Source organism: Pleurodeles waltl, chromosome 5 (assembly GCF_031143425.1).
Source record: "Pleurodeles waltl isolate 20211129_DDA chromosome 5, aPleWal1.hap1.20221129, whole genome shotgun sequence".
NCBI lineage: Eukaryota > Metazoa > Chordata > Amphibia > Caudata > Salamandridae > Pleurodeles > Pleurodeles waltl.
The window spans coordinates 696562996-696581162 of record NC_090444.1 but is presented as its reverse complement, the minus strand read 5'-3'; the positions used below and the strand labels follow the sequence as shown (position 1 = coordinate 696581162).

At 44.6% G+C, this 18167-nt stretch overlaps 1 protein-coding gene across 4 annotated transcripts in view; it reads left to right on the top strand.

Moving 5' to 3' along the window:
• The window catches only part of IPCEF1 (interaction protein for cytohesin exchange factors 1), a 402674-nt gene that overhangs the window by 114474 nt on the left and 270033 nt on the right, over window positions 1–18167 (top strand). The window lies entirely within an intron of this gene.

Genomic DNA, 18167 nt, shown 5'->3' with positions numbered 1-18167 from the left:
GAAACACATCAAGCATGCTACTACCCAGGAATTGTCAATTATAAAATGTAACAAAATAAATAACATAGTAAGATAAATCTTGTGTGAATATACCTATAAACCAACCTATAACAATGTATCTATAATTAATGTCCCATATCCCTTCTGTAATTACCACAAAAGTGAAAGAAATTAATAGTTCCTCATAATGTACAGTAAAACCTCTAAAATAAGGTAAAATCACAATTATATTTCAAAATCGTTGAATGTCTCAGGCAACACAATTGACCTACTACCACTTGTTCTTGTTTTACTGTTCACTCTTAAATCAGTAGTGTTATTACCAAGGATGTAGATATTTCTTCTACTACTTCTAATTCAATCACTTAACATTGGTGCATCTACATTTGAGGATGCATTCCTGTTGTTACACATATTTCCTACATCATCCCACAACCAGTCCATAGAATGGGGGGGTGTCTTCTTGTCCTCTTTTTGTACCTTGCCAATCAAGAATCTTATTGCATCTGGACATTCTGCTAAAATGCCATACATTTTTGTCACTTAACAAGGCAGAATTATTATGAAGTTCTATAACTTGTAATGGCTCTCAAAACTTGCTTTCTCCCTTCCTTGTTTTCTTTCCGCTTTGTCACTCACTATGGACTTGGAAATGTCTTCTCTTAGAAACATATTTTCTAGAAAGAAAATTTAGGCTTTCGTATCTACACCTTCAGACACTTCAATCTCTGGCCATTTGGAATAATAGTTTTTTCTATTGCCCACACTGCAGCAAACATTTTGTTTTCAATTACCCAAAATTTCTTTTTTGCAGTGGACAATGATTGGGACGCATATGCCACAGTACACTCTTCTCCAGTTTCAAACATTTGAATTAACACAGCCCCCAGACCTTTTCCACTAGTATCTGTGGTGATTATACAGTGTGTACCTATTTGAAACCCCTGCAGTGGTTCTGCTGTACATATATGTGGTTAAATATTCTCACCGTCAACTTGTAGTTCATCGTCCCAATTGAATTCCTGTTTTACCTTTAACAATTGACTTATTCTCTTTGTTTTCATGTCAAAGTTTCTTATAAGTTTTAAATAAAATTCTGTACATCCTGGGAAGGACATGACTTCCTCCTTGAATGTTGGTGCTGGAGCATCTTGAATAGCTTTAGTGATGTCCTTTTTGGGTGAAATTCCTTCGCTACCCACTTCATGACCAAGATATGATACAGATTTTAATGCAAACATACATTTCTTAAATTCAGCTGTCAGACCATTGTTGGCTAGTATCTATAACACCAACTACAATCATGAATTATGTTCCTGTTTGTCTCGGCCCATCACCGGTATGTCATCCTGAAAGTATGTCACTCCTTCAATGTCTTTAAAAAGTTTGTAAATCAGGTGCTGAAACACCTCAGCCACGAGTCCAAACAGCATGCAAATGAATCTATAACACCTGAACGGAGTGAGAAACGCAAGACTTCTGCTAGATTGATGCAACTGGACTGGGTGATAGGCCGATGTTAAATCTAAAGTTAAAAAACATTTTATGTTCTTGACTTTTGATAGGAGTCTGTCAATCCTAGATGGAGGGAACTTGTCAACAACAATGTTTTTATTCAGTTCTGTGAGGTCAATGCATAATCTTAGATGATTTCTGAGCTACTTCTAGGGGGGCAACCATTCTGCACTCTCCGCTGGTTCTTTAAATCCTTTACTTCCCAAGTAATCTTACTCCTTCATGACGCTTTGCCTGACACACATTGGTATATTCCTGACCTTATGTCTCACTGTTACTGCCCCCTCTTTCAATACAATCTCATGGACAAACCCATTCAATTGCCCTATTTTACCAAAAGATTCACTTGTAAATTGTTTTTATACTTCCTCCTCCACTGTCATACTTGGGTCACTAAGTAGCATTACTTGATCTCCAATATTAAGTTTGAGGATACTGCCTTATGCTCCCTGGTCGATCCTTCCCAGTGCTGAGGGTCCTTTTTCTACCATATACAATTTTCCTTTGGTCAATCTGTCTTTGAATTCAAAATCTACCTCCCCAAAATCCCCCATGGAAATATTCTCCCTGTGAAGGAATCTGATTGTATATCTGTGGGACTCAACTGGTCACCTAAAGTTGTAGTGAACTTGTCTTCCCAAACAGAACATTGTATTTTGGTGTATGGGGTCCCTGAATATACCACAATTTGTAGATGAACTCCATTGACTTTTATATCACATGTTGGCTTCTTCTTGGAGCTAATGTTTACCTCTAACATGTCATCATCAATACTAAGTACCCCTTCATCACTTGTGGAATCATGTTCTCCTTCTACATCTTTCTCATTATCCATCACACATTTAACATTATTCCTGTCACTTTTCTTCTTCCTGCAAACTTTGGCAAAATGGCCAGTGATTCCACATTGTGTACATTTTTTTTATCGAGGGACAGTCCTTGTCCCTGGCAATACGGCACATATTACCACACCTAAAATACACAGGACTTTTGTCATCCAAATCAGGGTTGCTTTTTCAAGACTTTTTCCACCCTGGACCATTCCCATTTATCTTTTCTATCTTCTTCTCACCTTCCTTGGGTAAGACACTTTACAAACTGATTCTACTTTAACGCTGTTTTCTAAAGAAGCTTTAGCAGATCTTTTGAACATTTCAGTTTTCTTTACTATTGACATTTTTTCATTAAGAGTAGAGTCCCCACATACCTATAGTTTCTTTTGGATGGTTGTTAGAGTGCATTGCAAACTGGTCTCTATGAAGATCGTCATGCAAAACCCCAAATTTAAAATTGATTGCTAGCTCCTAGAGTGGGACTACATAACCCTCTACCGATTCAGTCTTTACTTGTTTCCTTTGAAAAAAAGTAGACGTTTCAATAGCTACACAAACTGTTGGTTGGTAGTGCACATCTAAATCATCCATGGTATCTTTAAATGCATCTACGCAATCAGCTTGTCTTCTTTTCTTTTCCCCTTGACTGTAGTTGCACAATACTTCTGGACCAAGACTGTGTAGAAGAATTTCATCATTCTCTTCCTCTAAGGTTGAAATGTAATTAATAAAGTATTCCTTTCAGTCTGACCATTACAATAAAGGATCACCAGGTTGTGGAAGAAATAGCACTGGAGGAGTGAGGCCACTATTTTGAGAAGACATTACTGAATAACTACTATCACTAGCTTCCCTAAGGTCGATACTTATTTTATGTAACTATATGAACCTTTATACACATTGCACTCTAATACCTATTTGACCCTGCTGTACACATTTAGAATAAATGTGTGCAAATCACTCTCCATTTATACATTTAGGGTAAGATGTAGGGAAGGTTTTGACCGTCGCAAACAGCGAATTTCGCTGTTTGTGACGTGCAAAACCCACATCGCGATGTCGAATTCCCGTTTTCCGAGTCGGTAACCTGGTTACCGACTCGCAAAACGGGACTACGAGTCGCAATTAGGAAGGGGTGTTCAACTTCCTAATTGAGAGTCTCAGCGTGATGCTGCATTGCTTTGTGACCGCGAACGGTGTCACACTGGTGGTAACCCATTCGCAAAAGGGAAGGGGTCCCCATGGGACTCCGTCCCCTTTGTGAATGGCAAGGAAAACATTTTTTCAGAGCAGGCAGTGATACTATGGACCACTGCCTGCTCTGAAAAAATGAAACAAAAATGTTTCATTTTTTCATTTAGTAATGCATCCCATTTTCCTTTAAGGAAAACGGGCTGCATTAAAAAAAACAACAAAAAAAATGCTTTATTTAAAAGCAGTCACAGACATGGTGGTCTGCTGTCTCCAGCAGGCCACCATGCCTGTGAGTGCTGCGAGTCGCAAGGAGGTCGTAAATTGCAACCCACCTCATTAATATTAATGAGGTGGGCCTTTGCAACCACCTTGCGAGTCGAAGATGGTGTTGGGAACACCATCCTGCATCCTGAATTGCGACTCGCAAATTGCGAGTCTCTCTGACGTGCAATTTGCGAGTCAAAATTCAGGAATTTCCTACATCTGGCCCCTTGTCACTTATCAAAACGCAGAAATGTAAATTACAAAAAAGTGTGTGCATTACTGTGATGCACCTTTGACACTACAAAGTTGTGACAATATCCAGGACTCAAAATGTACAGTGCATGTCACCAAATGTTTCTAGGATAAATGTCAGTGAATTGTACCTGTTCAGTGTGTGCCAGTAATTATTCCCAAAGCGGCTGCAATCAATGGCAATGAATTGTGGCAAGTTAGTGTTCGCATCACTGAATGCAATGGAAATTATTCCCGCCCGCTATCAATTCAGCTATGAATACAGCTAAATGTATTGCTGTAAAGCAGTGTGCGCATCACTGGATGTGCTTATAATTGTTTCTGCATCATTTCAATCAATTGTATTAGAGCGTGTGCATATCACCCAATGTGCCAGTAGGGATCTGACATGAAGTTGTCCTGATCCAATGTAGACTCTTTGTGCGCGATTGTGTATTCGTGCGTGCAGATAACTTCCAAAGATGGTAAGATGCCTTCCTTGTAATGTCACGCTCCTTCTCACTCGTCTCTCCTTATGACATCAGACTTTCGCTCCCTCGCATCCCACAGTATCTGCCACGTACGAGCACTAGTGCGAGTAGATTCGAAAATATATTTTCTCTCACCGCTGAACTCCTCTCCACCATGGAACACAGGACCACTTGGCTGCTCCTGTTCACTAGAACAATATTTACACCTGCACTCAGCTTCCTGGCCACCAGCACCTGCAATCTCTGTAATACTTGCTTGCTCTCCTCCCGCAGACTCTTGGAATTACTTGGTAGGTTTGAAGTGAACCACCCTTGTCACTAATTTGTAGAAACGATTCTCAACAAGCAGGTAAGTTGCTTAGTATTTATTGAGAGCAAACCGATCTACAAGGTGTCTTCATACAATGCACAGACCCTACCAACACAGCATTCTAGAACCGGAGGCACCTGTCACCTAGGCACAGGTAATTAGGATACCACACTCATTACCTCCTTTTAACTAGGAGTCTCCTTTGGTATGCACATATAGGGCTTAACATTGTTGTGCCCATGTTGTCAACAAGTTCCCATGCACCCGCACAAAACAATGGGTTGCTATGACATTGGTGCTAGGTAACTGCTAAAGTTATCTCAATGCTATATGACTTTCTCACTCTCAAAAATAGAGGAGGACCACATAGATGGTGTTCTACCACTCAGAGGTGTGACAAATTCTCCCATTATGTTCTTGGAGCCATGTCCAACCCAAGGATGTTTTCCTACTTAGATGCCAGCAGCCCAGTGACATGGGATATACTGAGGTAGGCAGGGAAAGTTTTACATAGTTTGGCTGATGTGAGAAGTAATGTAGGATAGCATTTTGCTTTCATCCCATAATGTTTGTGGTTTTTATTTTATTCTCCCTAATTTTGTTTGTCTTTGCCAGTATTTGTATTATAATCTTGACTATTCGGATTCATATAATCTACTACACTACAGGGTGTAGTAAAACCCCATCAATATAATCTACTGCGTGTATGTGTATCAACTGTGGAAGGGCCACTATTAGGTAAGTTTCATCAAACCCTGGAAGATTTCTGGCATGTCTTTTATCATAAAACTCCCCTTCTACAAATGTGTTTAGCCCACGGAGTGGAAAATGCAATACCTTTAAATGTCCTTTTTCACTTCAGGGGTGTGGCTACATCCAAACTCTGGCAGTGGCAGAACTATAAATGGGTGTACCCCCAAAAATGTGATTGCACAATAAAACAAAATATAATTAAACAAATGGACCAGGTGGTGGACACTTTGCATGACCTGACACTAAAAACTGTACAACACTTTCCTGTGACAATAGTTTTGTGAGCTGAGCTCACGTTGAGATGGCTGAAAACAGAACTGGTGTACCACTAGGGGAATTTGTTCAAGGTTCTCAGCCTTGATGTGCTTAAATGTGTGTGAGTGGGCCTCAGTTGTGGTGTGAACAGCTTGGGCTTAGGCTTGGGAGGGGGAAAAAGCAAAATAGGCCTTAACAGACTATTTGTGCTGGAAAAGGGGGTGTGGGAGGTGCAGCCGCACCCCCCAAAGGATGGGAGGGCAGAAAACAGTGCCTTCACCAATTCCTTTTTAAGAGCCATTGATGCCCACTCAATTTGTGACAGAACCTCAAGTATTTTTCTGGAGGGTATATGATTTTCCAGTATTTTGCAATATCTGTTCAAGATCAGTCACAATGTGATTCATGTAGGACTTCTTAAGGCTGGTTTTCTTATTCTTGAGAGATTTTGTCTTCACTTTGACTTCGTTCTCTCTATGCTTTGAAGTCCAATAATTTTATTGTGTAGTAGTTGCACCTGTGTAAAGAAATGAAGTAGTCTTTTTTAAGCTTTATCTAGTTCTTGTCTATTCCCAACTCACTCCTCAATTAATAGTCAACCGCTTTATTCTCATTTTCGTTGCTATCAATTATAAGTCTCCTGAATTTTCTTTTTTTGGCTCAATAAGCCCAGTGTATTTTTTTTAAAGTGTCCGAAATGGTTGTGGGGTTTACTGTCGCAATATTTATTTAAAAAACTTTTGATAATAAAGCAGCATATTTCTCTAAGCCAAAATTAATCCTTAAACAATAATTTGTTCAATGCTCAATGATACTCAGGCACCAGTTCCCTCCAACAATATATGGTTACAGAAACAGATGCATGGTCTGAAAACCGTTAACTAAAATTGGACTTCAGTGTTGCCAATTTGATAAAATATCATAAATAAATCAACATGAACTGCAGAATTAAATCTCCTGGGGAGACATGTAAATTGCTTCTGTGAAGGATTCATTGTTCTCCAGGGATCCATTGCCCTATTGATTCTGAGGATTTTTGTATAGTTTTGAGATTGAGGGTTGTTCATCTTTATTCATGAAATTAGCCAATGAAACAAAAATTTGGTTGAGCCAACTGGGGGCCCAGCATGATTTAGTGTACTTACAATCAGTCTCTTTTCGGAGGATTGAATCTTGATGATGTGCTTTTTAACCATCTCATTATCTTATTTTTTTCCCATTGTTCAATGTATTTACGCTGCAGGTAATACCCTTAAGATTACCCATTCAGGAGGAACATAACCTGCTTAACTAAGAAGTCTATGCTCTAAAACCTATGCTCGACATGTGTACCTTTTTTTCCCAAAATGCTTCAAAGGTTTTGCAGCTTGTGTACCCTCTACTACCTAACTCAACCAATGGACTTTGCTCCCATCTCAACCTGGCCTTCAAGGGCCCCACCCACTTGGGCCCGCCATATCTCTCATCCAAACACAATGGAGCCACCTTATTGCACCTGTGGGGACCATATTCTTGGTGAAAACGCAGACCTTCAATGTATACACCAAAGGGAGAAAACAATTAAGGCAGTGGCAAAAATGTAAACTGAAACATATGTTTTAGAATTAAGAGCCTAATTTACAAAATGTATTAGCTGTCACAAACACTCGGTTTGGGTAACTGCGTGGGCCTGCACCTGCTAAAGCACGTTTTGTAAATTACTAAACCCACTCTTGAGAGCTGACCTATTAGTACATAGGTCGGCTTGCAAAATTTCTTCCCATTCGCAAATAATCGGTGCGCGGTTTGTGACCGGTTTTTGTGAGTGGAAAATTCATAATTCAGGCTCCAAGTTCCCAAAGAAAATTTTGTGCAGATGGGATCTCTGTGAATATCTGTAGTTTTTGATTGTAAATCACCTTAAATGTAGATAGTGGAAACAAAGCTACTGCGGTGTCTAATGCCTGAAATTGGAGCATGAGCTCTTTGAACGCCTTTTATCTTCAGGCTGGCTCATAAATCGTGTTTGAACAATTATACTCTTCATTGGGTTTAACGATTTTTTACATTCAGTACTTAGGCCAGGATCGTTTCTTTAATTCCATTGTCAGTAAAGTTAACAATTATTGTAGGTGAAATTTTTGACTTTGTGTACTAAATAGCAGGTATGCAATAAGCATGCATTATTGTTAAGTCTTTGTCAAAATCAGATAGCACACACTCTTTTTCTGAATTGTCTACTGGTGTAATTACACTGGTGTTCTTTTCTTTTCACTCTGGAATACTTCTAAATTGTAGATTTGATAACCTTGATCAATTTTCAAGCTCTTCCGCTTAGCCATAAGTGTTTATGTTTCTTTCTCGTATTTCTAAATGAAGATTTAATGTTGTTTTTGGCAGTCCACGAGGTTGAATATCCGCTCCTCTAATTCTGCAGTTTCTCTGTTTAGAATACAGGTTTTGAATTTCTGATCTAGGCTCTCTAGCTGTGCCTTAACATGTTTTGCCTCATGGGAAAGTACCTGTTAAATGTCTTTGAATAGCTGTAGAATTAGGTAAATTATCTGTGACGTTGACAGAGCTTGCGCAAACATTGGATTTTCTCCACTTGAGAGGATAGACTCTTGTGGTATGTCAAGAACATCACATAGCTTCATTAAATCATAACTGCCAACATCATCATTAACTTGATAGATCTTCTGTAGGTTGGTGATAAGTGTTTCTGCTTAAACTTCAGTTTCACTTAGAGGGTTGGGTAATAGCTTGCTTGATAAATGATCAGAACTATTAGACCTATCTTTAGTGCTAGATCTGAATTAATGAAATGAAGCATCATGCGCAGATTTACACAATTGAAAAGGAGGGTACATGACAACAGCTTCTGACATACTTGTATTGTCTTCTGTGATAGAACCACTAAACTGGTTTAAATTATCTTTAAAATTGTCTGTAAGGGCTGGTAATTTATGTAGAACTACAGTCAAATCTTTAAACAATCAAACATGTCACTCTGACTGGCAGCTGACATCTGTTTCTTCCTTCCCGGTTCTAGGCGTGAAGGAGTTCTGTGTTTCAGATTGGTTAGTTGCTGCTCTCAATGAAGAATGTGATGATGATCTGTCGGAGGCTTCCATTAACACTGAAGGGATGGTACCTGAAGTAGGACTTGTCAATGGCTTATGCTTTTTGACTCATAGCCAAGTCAACATAAGACATTTTTTGTTCAATTTTTAAGGGTTCGCTCAAAATCTAATGGATTTCATTAGAGAGTGAGGAAGATAAGCAGTTTCTTTATGGGGGGATAGTCACCTCTAAAGGGCCTGCTCTTTATTGATGCCCATTTAAATCATTGATGTAATACCCATCAGCGGGCTGCCAGACAAGATTGAAACAGTGGCAGACCAACAAACAGAGGAAGCAACACCCCCCACCCCTAGCTCACTGAACGGCTTATTATTACTCACCAAATGTACCGCTGTCCTCCCCGCCACAAGAACCTTTGGGCCCATCCACAAAGAGTTCCAAGGCTGTAGACTGAGAGCACTTATTGTCTGAGGCTCAGGTTTCACCCCTCCTTTTGAGTTTTTTGAGAGCTGTGTGAAGATTAGAGATTGTATTACTTTCTGACAATTTTTTTCTGACCAAGGAACTTCTTCATACAAATTAGCAGCAAAACCCATTACAGAAAAGTGTGATTCTACAGTGTCTTCATTCAATATGTGTAGGAAAGTACCATCTTGCCTGGCATGTTATCCCCATTTTCACTGTATGTATGTTTGTTTTTGCCTATGTGTCACTGGGATCCTGCTAGGCAGGACCCCAGTACTCATAATGTGTGCCCTGTATGTGTTCCCTGTGTGGTGCCTAACTGTATCACTGAGGCTCTGCTAACCAGAACCTCAGTGTTTATGCTCTCTCTCTGCTTTAAAATTGTCACTGCAGGCTAGTGACTAATTTTACCAATTCTCATTGGCACACTGGAACACCCTTATGATTCCCTTGTATATGGTACCTAGGTACCCAGGGTATTGGGGTTCCAGGAGATCCCTATGGGCTGCAGCATTTCTTTTGCCACCCATAGGGAGCTCAGACAATTCTTACACGTCCACGTTATTTCACAGCCATTTTTCACTGCACATAAGTAACTTATAAGTCACCTATATGTCTAACCCTCACTTGGTGAAGGTTAGGTGACAAGTTACTTAGTGTGGGGGCACCCTGGAACTAGACAAGTTGCCCCCACATTGTTCAGGGCAAATTCCCCAGACTTTGTCAGTGCGGGGACACCATTACACTTGTGCACTACATATAGGTCAATACCTATATGCAGCATCACCATGGTAACTCCGAACATGTAACTTGTCTAGGATCATGGAATTGTCACCCCAATACCATCCTGGTATTGGGGGGACAATTCCATGCATCCCTGGCCTCTAGCACAGAACCCGGGTACTGCCAAACTTGCTTTCTGGGGTCTCCACTGCAGCTGCTGCTGCTGCCAACCCCTCAGACAGGTTTCTGCCCCCCTGGGGCCTGCGTAGACTGGTCCCAGGAAGGTAGACCAAAGAATTTCCTCTGAGAGAGGGTGTTACACCCTCTCCCTTTGGAAATAGGTGTGAAGGGCTGGGGAGGAGTAGCCTCCCCCAGCCTCTGGAAATGCTTTGATGGGCACAGATGTGCCCATCTCTGCATAAGCCAGTCTACACCGGTTCGGGGACCCCCAGCCCTGCTCTGGCATGAAACTGGACAAAGGAAAGGGGAGTGACCACTCTCCTGACCAGCACCTCCCAGTGGAGGTGCCCTAGCTCTTCCAGTGTGTCTCAGACCTATGCCATCTTGGATTCAGAGGTGTTGGGGCACAATGGACAGCTCTGAGTGGCCAGTGTCAGAAGGTGACGTCAGAGACCGTCCTGATAGGTGCTTACCTTTCTCAGTAGCCAATCCTCCTTTTTGGGCTATTTAGGGTCTCTCCTTTGGGCTATTCCTCAGATAACAAATGCAAGAGCTCACCAGAGTTCCTCTGCACTTCCCTCTTCGACTTCTGCCAAGGATCGACTGCTGACTGCTGCAGGACGCTTGCAAAACTGCAACAAAGTAGCAAGACGACTACCAGCAACATTGTAGCGCCTCATCCTGTCGGCTTTCTCGACTGTTTCCTGGTGGTGCATGCTCTGAGGGCTATCTGCCTTCACCCTGCACTCGAAGCCAAGAAGAAATCTCCTGTGGGTCGACAGAATCTTCCCCCTGCTAACGCAGGCACCAAACTTCTGCATCACCAGTCCTCTGGGTCCCCTCTCATCCTGACGAGCGTGGTCCCTGGAACACAGGAGCTGGGTCCAAGTGTCTCCCACAGTCCAGTGGCCCTTCTGTCCAAATTTGGTGGAGGTAAGTCCTTGCCTTCCCACGCCAGACAGCAAACCTGTGTACTGCGTGATCTGCAGCTGCTCTGGCTTCTGTCCACTTTTCCAAGACTTCCTTTGTGCACAGCCTAGCCTGGGTCCCCAGCACTCCGTCCTGCATTGCCCAACTCGCTGAGTTGGACTCCGACGTCGTGGGACCCTCCTTTGTGACTCTGAGACAACCTCTGTCCTCAGGTCTTCCAAGTGCCTGTTCTGGTACTTCTGCGGGTCCTGCCTGCTTCTGTGAGGCCTCTCTGAGTTACTGAGTGCCCCCTCTGTTCCTCCTCCAAGGGGCGACATCCTGGTCCTTCCTGGGCCCCAGCAGCACCCAAAATCCTCAACTGCGACACTTGCACCTAACAAGGCTTGTTTGCAGTATTTCTGCAGTATTTCTGCGTAGAAACACTTCTGCATCCTCCAGCACTCCGTGGGACATCTTCTTACCACAGGAGAAGTTCCTGGCACCTTCTGTTGTTGCAGAATCTTTGGCTTCTTCCACCCAGAGGCAGCCCTTTTGCACCTTCATCCGGGGTTTAGTGGGCTCCTGCCCCCCCTGGACACTTGCGTGACTCTTGGACTTGGTCCCCTTCCTTTACAGGTCCTCAGGTCCAGGATTCCATCTTCAGTACTTTGGTAGCAGCTGTGGTTCTAGCAGAATCCCCTATCTCGACTATACTGTCTTTCTGGGGTAGTAGGGTAACTTTACTTCTACTTTTCAGGGTCCTGGGGTGGGGTATTTTGGACACCCTTACTGTTTTCTCACAGTCCCAGCGATCCTCTACAACCTACCATAGGCCTGGGGTCCATTTGTGATTCACATTCCACTTTTGGAGTATATGCTTTGTGTTGCCCCTGGGCCTATTTCTACCTATTGCATCCTATTGTGATTCTACATTGTTTGCACTACTTTTCTTACTGTTACTTACCTGATTTTGGTTTGTGTACATATCATTTGTGTATATTACTTACCTCCTAAGTGAGGGTATCCTCTGAGATACTTTTGGCAATTGTCACTAAAATAAATTACCCTTATTTTTAGTAACTCTGAGAATTGTGTCTTCTTGTGATAAGGTGCTATATGATATAAGTGGAACATTAGGAGCTTTGCATGTTTCCTAGTTCAGCCTAAGCTGCTCAGCTATAGCTACCTCTAACAGCCTAAGCTGCTGGAAACACCTCTGTAAAGAAATGCCTCCTTGGCATGGTTACCCCCTGACTTTTTGCCTTTGCTGATGCCAAGTTATGATTTAAAAGTGTGCTGAGGCCTGCTAACCAGGCCCCAGCACCAGTGTTCTTTCCCTAAACTGTACCTTTGTCACCACAATTGGCACACCCTGGCATTCAAGTAAGTCCCTTGTAACTGGTACCCATGGTACCAAGGGCCCTGATGCCAGGGAAGGTCTCTAAGGGCTGCAGCATGTCTTATGCCACCCTGGGGCCCCCCAACTCAGCACATGCACACTGCTTGCTAGCTTGTGTGTGCTGGTGGGGAGAAAATGACTAAGTCGACATGGCACTCCCCTCAGAGTGCCATGCCAACCTCACACTGCCTATGGCATAGGTAAGTCACCCCTCTAGCAGGCCTTACATCCCTAAGGCAGGGTGCACTTTTTCACAGGTGAGGGCATAGGTGCATGGGCACTATGCCCCTACAGTGTCTAAGCAAAACCTTGGACATTGTAAGTGCAGGGTAGCCATAAGAGTATATGGTCTGGGAGCCTGTCATACACGAACTCCACAGCACCATAATGGCTACACTGAAAACTGGGAAGTTTGGTATCAAACTTCTCAGCACAATCAATGCACACTGATGCCAGTGTACATTGTATTGTGAAATACACCCAGAGGGCATCTTAGAGATGCCCCCTGAAAACATACCTGACTTCCAGTGTGGGCTGATAGTTTTTGCCAGCCTGCCACACACCAGACATGTTGCTGGCCACATGGGGAGAGTGCCTTTGTAACTCTGTGACCAGGCCAGTAACAAAGCCTGTACTGGGTGGAGGTGCTTCACACCTCCCCCTGCAGGAACTGTAACACCTGGCGGTGACCCTCAAAGGCTCACCCCCTTTGTTACAGCGCCACAGGGCATCCCAGCTAGTGGAAATGCCCACCCATCCGGCCACTGCCCCCACTTTTGGCGGCAAGGCTGGAGGAGATAATGAGAAAAACAAGGAGGAGTCACTGGCCAGTCAGGACAACCCCTAAGGTGTCCTGAGCTGAGGTGACTCTGACTTTTAGAAATCCTCCATCTTACAGATGGAGGATTCCCCCAATAGGATTAGAGATGTGCCCCCCTCCCCACTGGGAGGAGTCACAAAGAGGGTGTAGCCACCCTCAGGGCTAGTAGCCATTGGCTACTAACCCCCCAGACCTAAACACACCCCTAAATTGAGTATTTAGGGGCCCCCAGCACCTAGGAAGACAGATTCCTACAACCATAAGATGAAGAAGGACTGCTGACCTGAAGCCCTGAAGAGAAGACGGAGACACCAACTGCTTTGGCCCCAGCCCTACCGGCCTGTCTCCCCACTTCAAGAAAAACTGCAACAGCGACGCATCCCCCAGGGTCCAGCGACCTCTGAAGCCTCAGAGGACTAGCCTGCATCTAAAAGGACCAAGATACTCCAGAGAACAGCAGCCCTGTTCCACAGAAACTGCAACTTTGCAACAAAGAAGCAACTTTTAAAGACCACACGTTTCCCGCCGGAAGCGTGAGACTTTCCACTCTGCACGCGACGCCCCCGTCTCGACCTGCGGAAAACCAACACTACAGGGAGGACTCCCCGGTGACTGCGAGCCCGTGAGTAGCCAGAGTTGACCCCCTGAGCCCCCACAGCGACGCCTGCAGAGGGAATCCAGAGGCTCCCCCTGACCACGACTGCCTGCTTCAAAGAACCCGACGCCTGGGAAACACACTGCACCCGCAGCCCCCAGGACCTGAAGGACCCGAACTCCAGTGCAGGAGTGATCCCCAGGTGGCCCTCTTCCTAGCCCAGGTGGTGGCTACCCCGAGGAGCCCCCCCCTTGCCTGCCTGCATTGCTGAAGAGACCCCCGGGTCTCCCATTGATCCCTATTGCAAACCTGACGCCTGTTTGCACACTGCACCCGTCCGCCCCTGTGCCGCTGAGGGTGTACTTTCTGTACCTGCTTGTGTCCCCCCCGGTGCCCTACAAAACCCCCCTGGTCTGCCCTCCGAAGTCGCGGGTACTTACCTGCTGGCAGACTGGAACCGGGGCACCCCTATTTCCATTGAAGCCTATGGGGGTCATTACGACCTCAGCAGTCTTTTTGCAAGACCGCCGAGGGACCGCCGTGCGGAAGACCGCCTGTGCAGGCGGTTTGCCGCTCGCCGTATTATGACTGTTGGCTGCTCTCCGTCGTTATTCCAACGGAGAGCCGCCAACAGCTATAGTGATGGGCGGCGGGGAAGTGGAGGTTGCTCCACCTCCACCGCCACGTCAACAGAACACTGCTCACTGAATCACATCCTGTGATTCGGCGTGGCGGTGTTCTGTTGGCGGTGTGGTGTTGGCAGAGCTGCCCCCATGGCTCCCGTCCCCTCCCAGGAGGATCGATGGACCAGGTAAGTCGATCGTCTGTTAGGGGAGGGGGGTGGGAGGGTGTTGGGTGTTGTGTGCGCGCATGGGGGTGTGCGTGTGTGTATGTAGAGGGGGGGTGTGAGTGCGTGTATGCTTGCGGGGGTGTTGTGTGTATGGGAATGAGTGCGTGTATAGCTGTGGGTATGTCTGTATGGATGTGTGCGTGTATGTTTGAATGTGGGTGTGCGTGTCTGACTGTGTGTGTGGATGTAGGCATGTATGTCGGGGTGTGTGTGTGTGTGTGTTGGTGGTGCCTGCATTCGTATCGGTGTGTGTGAGTAATGTTATGTTGGGGGTCGGGGTGGGGAGGGGGGCCCTTCCACCTTTGGGGGGTGGCAGGGGTGGTGGGGGGTGCAGGGGAGGGAGTCGGGGTGGGGGAGACCCCTATCAGTGCCAGGGAAGGAATTCCCTGGCACTGATAGTGCTTACCGCCATGGATTTCATGGCAGTTGAAACAGCTGGAAATCCACAACGGTAAGCCGGTTCCAAATACCGCCGGCGGTATACTGACGGCCGCCGGGCTGGAGACCCAGGTCTCCAGCCCGGCGGGCGGGATGGAGAACCGGCGGATGCCATGGTCATAATACACCAAGGTAAGACCGCCAGCCTGTTGGCGGTCTTATCGCCGGTTCTCTGCCATCCGCCAGGGTTGTAATGACCCCCTATGTGTTTTGGGCACCACTTTGACCTCTGCACCTGACCGGCCCTGAGCTGCTGGTGTGGTAACTTTGGGGTTGCCTTGAACCCCCAACAGTGGGCTTCCTTGGACCCAACTTTGAACCCTGTAAGTGCTTTACTTACCTGTGAACCTAACAAATACTTACCTCCCCCAGGAACTGTTGATTTTTGCAGTGCCCATTTTTAAAATAGCTTATTGCCATTTTTGTCAAAACTGTACATGCTACTGTGATGATTCAAAGTTCCTAAGATACCTGAGTGAAATACCTTTCATTTAAAGTATTGGTTGTAAATCTTGAACCTGTGGTTCTTAAAATAAACTAAGAAAATATATTTTTCTATATAAAACCCTATTGGCGTGGAATTGTCTTTGAGTGTGTGTTCCTCATTTATTGCCTGTGTGTGTACAACAAATGCTTAACACTACCCTCTGATAAGCCTACTGCTCGACCACACTGCCACAAAATAGAGCATTAGAATTATCTCGTTTTGCCACTATCTTACCTCTAAGGGGAACCCTTGGACTCTGTGCATTCTATTTCTTACTTTGAAATAGTACATACAGAGCCAACTTCCTACAACCTCTATTCTACTAATAAGGAATAACTGGACCTGGCACAATGTGTAAGTACCACAAGGTACTCCTACAATATGTCTATCATCTTCAGCCCTGTTGGTTCCTAGGGGCATCAGTAAAGGTTAGTAGTTTGAGTGGATATTGACAGTGGCGGGGCAGCGAGGGGTGTGCTCCCTCAGCTGCTCCCTCATTCTAAAGGCATGTGTGGTGCTCAAGTGGGGCTGCACCCCCAAATAAAAAATAAAAAAATCCATATGAGCCACACGACTAGGAAAATTCACAAAAACAGGCAGCAGCTCTCCCCAGGCACTGCAGGAGAGACACTCATTAAGTATTCACACTCTCAGAGGCCATAATGTCCTGTGAGGCCCGACAATGGTTAGCTCAGGAGAGCTGCAGAAGCCCTACAGCTTTCCCAAGGAGACCCCAAAGTATTTTAATGAAGTACGGACCCTAAGTCTGCAGGGTCAAGATAAAGAAGACCATCTAAGGTTTTGTTAGTTATTCCAAACCTCACATAGGCTGAAGCAGATGCTCTACAGCTGGAAGTGTGATGCCCTCTGGGCTAAGGTTATGGTTGCAGCTATTGTTGCCTAAAGGTGTCTGAAGGAGGGTATAGGTTGTCCAGTGACCTCTAGGAGATAAGTCTAAGATTGCATGGTATGTGATCAACATGTCATGCCATCTAGAGGATTTTTTATGATTGTGTTTTCATGATTTGAGAGTATGTAAAAAGCACAGACACATGTGAAGTTCATTTTTAAATAGTTTATTGATATAACAATGTTGACAGTGTTTACTGACCCAAGTGTATATGCTTTATTGACAGTAATAAGTGTATTTACTCATGACTACTATTATTGATGATTGCATGTATGTACAATATGAAGTCTTTAACATGTGGTTTTTCGATCTGGAAACTTTGACCAAGTAAATAAACTTACTTGATGTGTTTATATGACCCTTAATGGGGGTCAGAGGTGACTACACAATGCCATCAAAGATATTTCCACCTGCTTTATGTATATTTGTAAATTACTGGTTGGTATCTAGTATTGTGTGGGTAATAAATGTATGTTTCCATTTCCTAAAGAAAGAGCACAGACTGGACAATCATTTATTGAGTATTATTGTGTGCCAGCGAAATGATTACCAGTCCACATCACTTCGCTTGAGTAAGCCTTGAACTGCTCTGCTCAGCTACCCTGAAAAAGTCAAGTGTACAATGGGGTATCTGATTCCCAGTGGATTGTGAATGTGGACCCATTACTTGTGCAGACCACAAAACTAATGGCTGATTTCCTTACACTCAGGGGCAGTCCCTCCACAATGGCGGAGGAGCGTCATACCCCTCCACCCCCCACCTGCGCACCAGCAGCAGCAGCTGCAAACTATAAAAATAAAACAATGATAAACAATGTTTATTATTGTTTTATTTTTCAAGGAGCGGGGCCATGGGGGTGACAAGCACTGAGGGGAGTGCACAGAGCACTTCCCTCAGTGCGCATGTATGTTTGGCTGGCCATCTCGGGCCGGCCAAATACACATGTGCACAAGGGATCTCTCCAACCCGGCACTGTGTTGCCAGGTTGGATAGAGCAAGCCCAGGCTCCCAGTCTGCCTTGGAGCACCCAGCCAGGGCACTCCAGCCAATCATAATTCTGCTCTGAGAAGCCTCATGATTGGCCGCAGAGCAGGCTGGGAGCCTGTGCCTGCGGTGCGGTGGAGCACAGTGGTGTACCTAAGGAAGATTTTTTCAAATATATTTTTTTATCTTTGTTTTGTTCATCCGATTTTGCTCAGTTGCCAGCCGCTACTGCTTACACACACTATTTAAAGTGCCTGTTTGCTCCTGAAAAGTGTTGGTACTCTCTCATTAAATCTATTGAAACAAAGCTAAGAATTGCAGGTATTCCCCCTTCCAAATTAAAGACACACAGGTAGAGCGCCCCCCATTGAAAACACTGTACACAGTCAAATCTCTTTCATCTATTATTGCAACTGGTGGGAAGTTGGGTCAGTGTTGCTCTGGTGGGGGTGGTCATTGAATAGTTTATTGGCGTTTGGTTTTGAGCTCTAGACCCT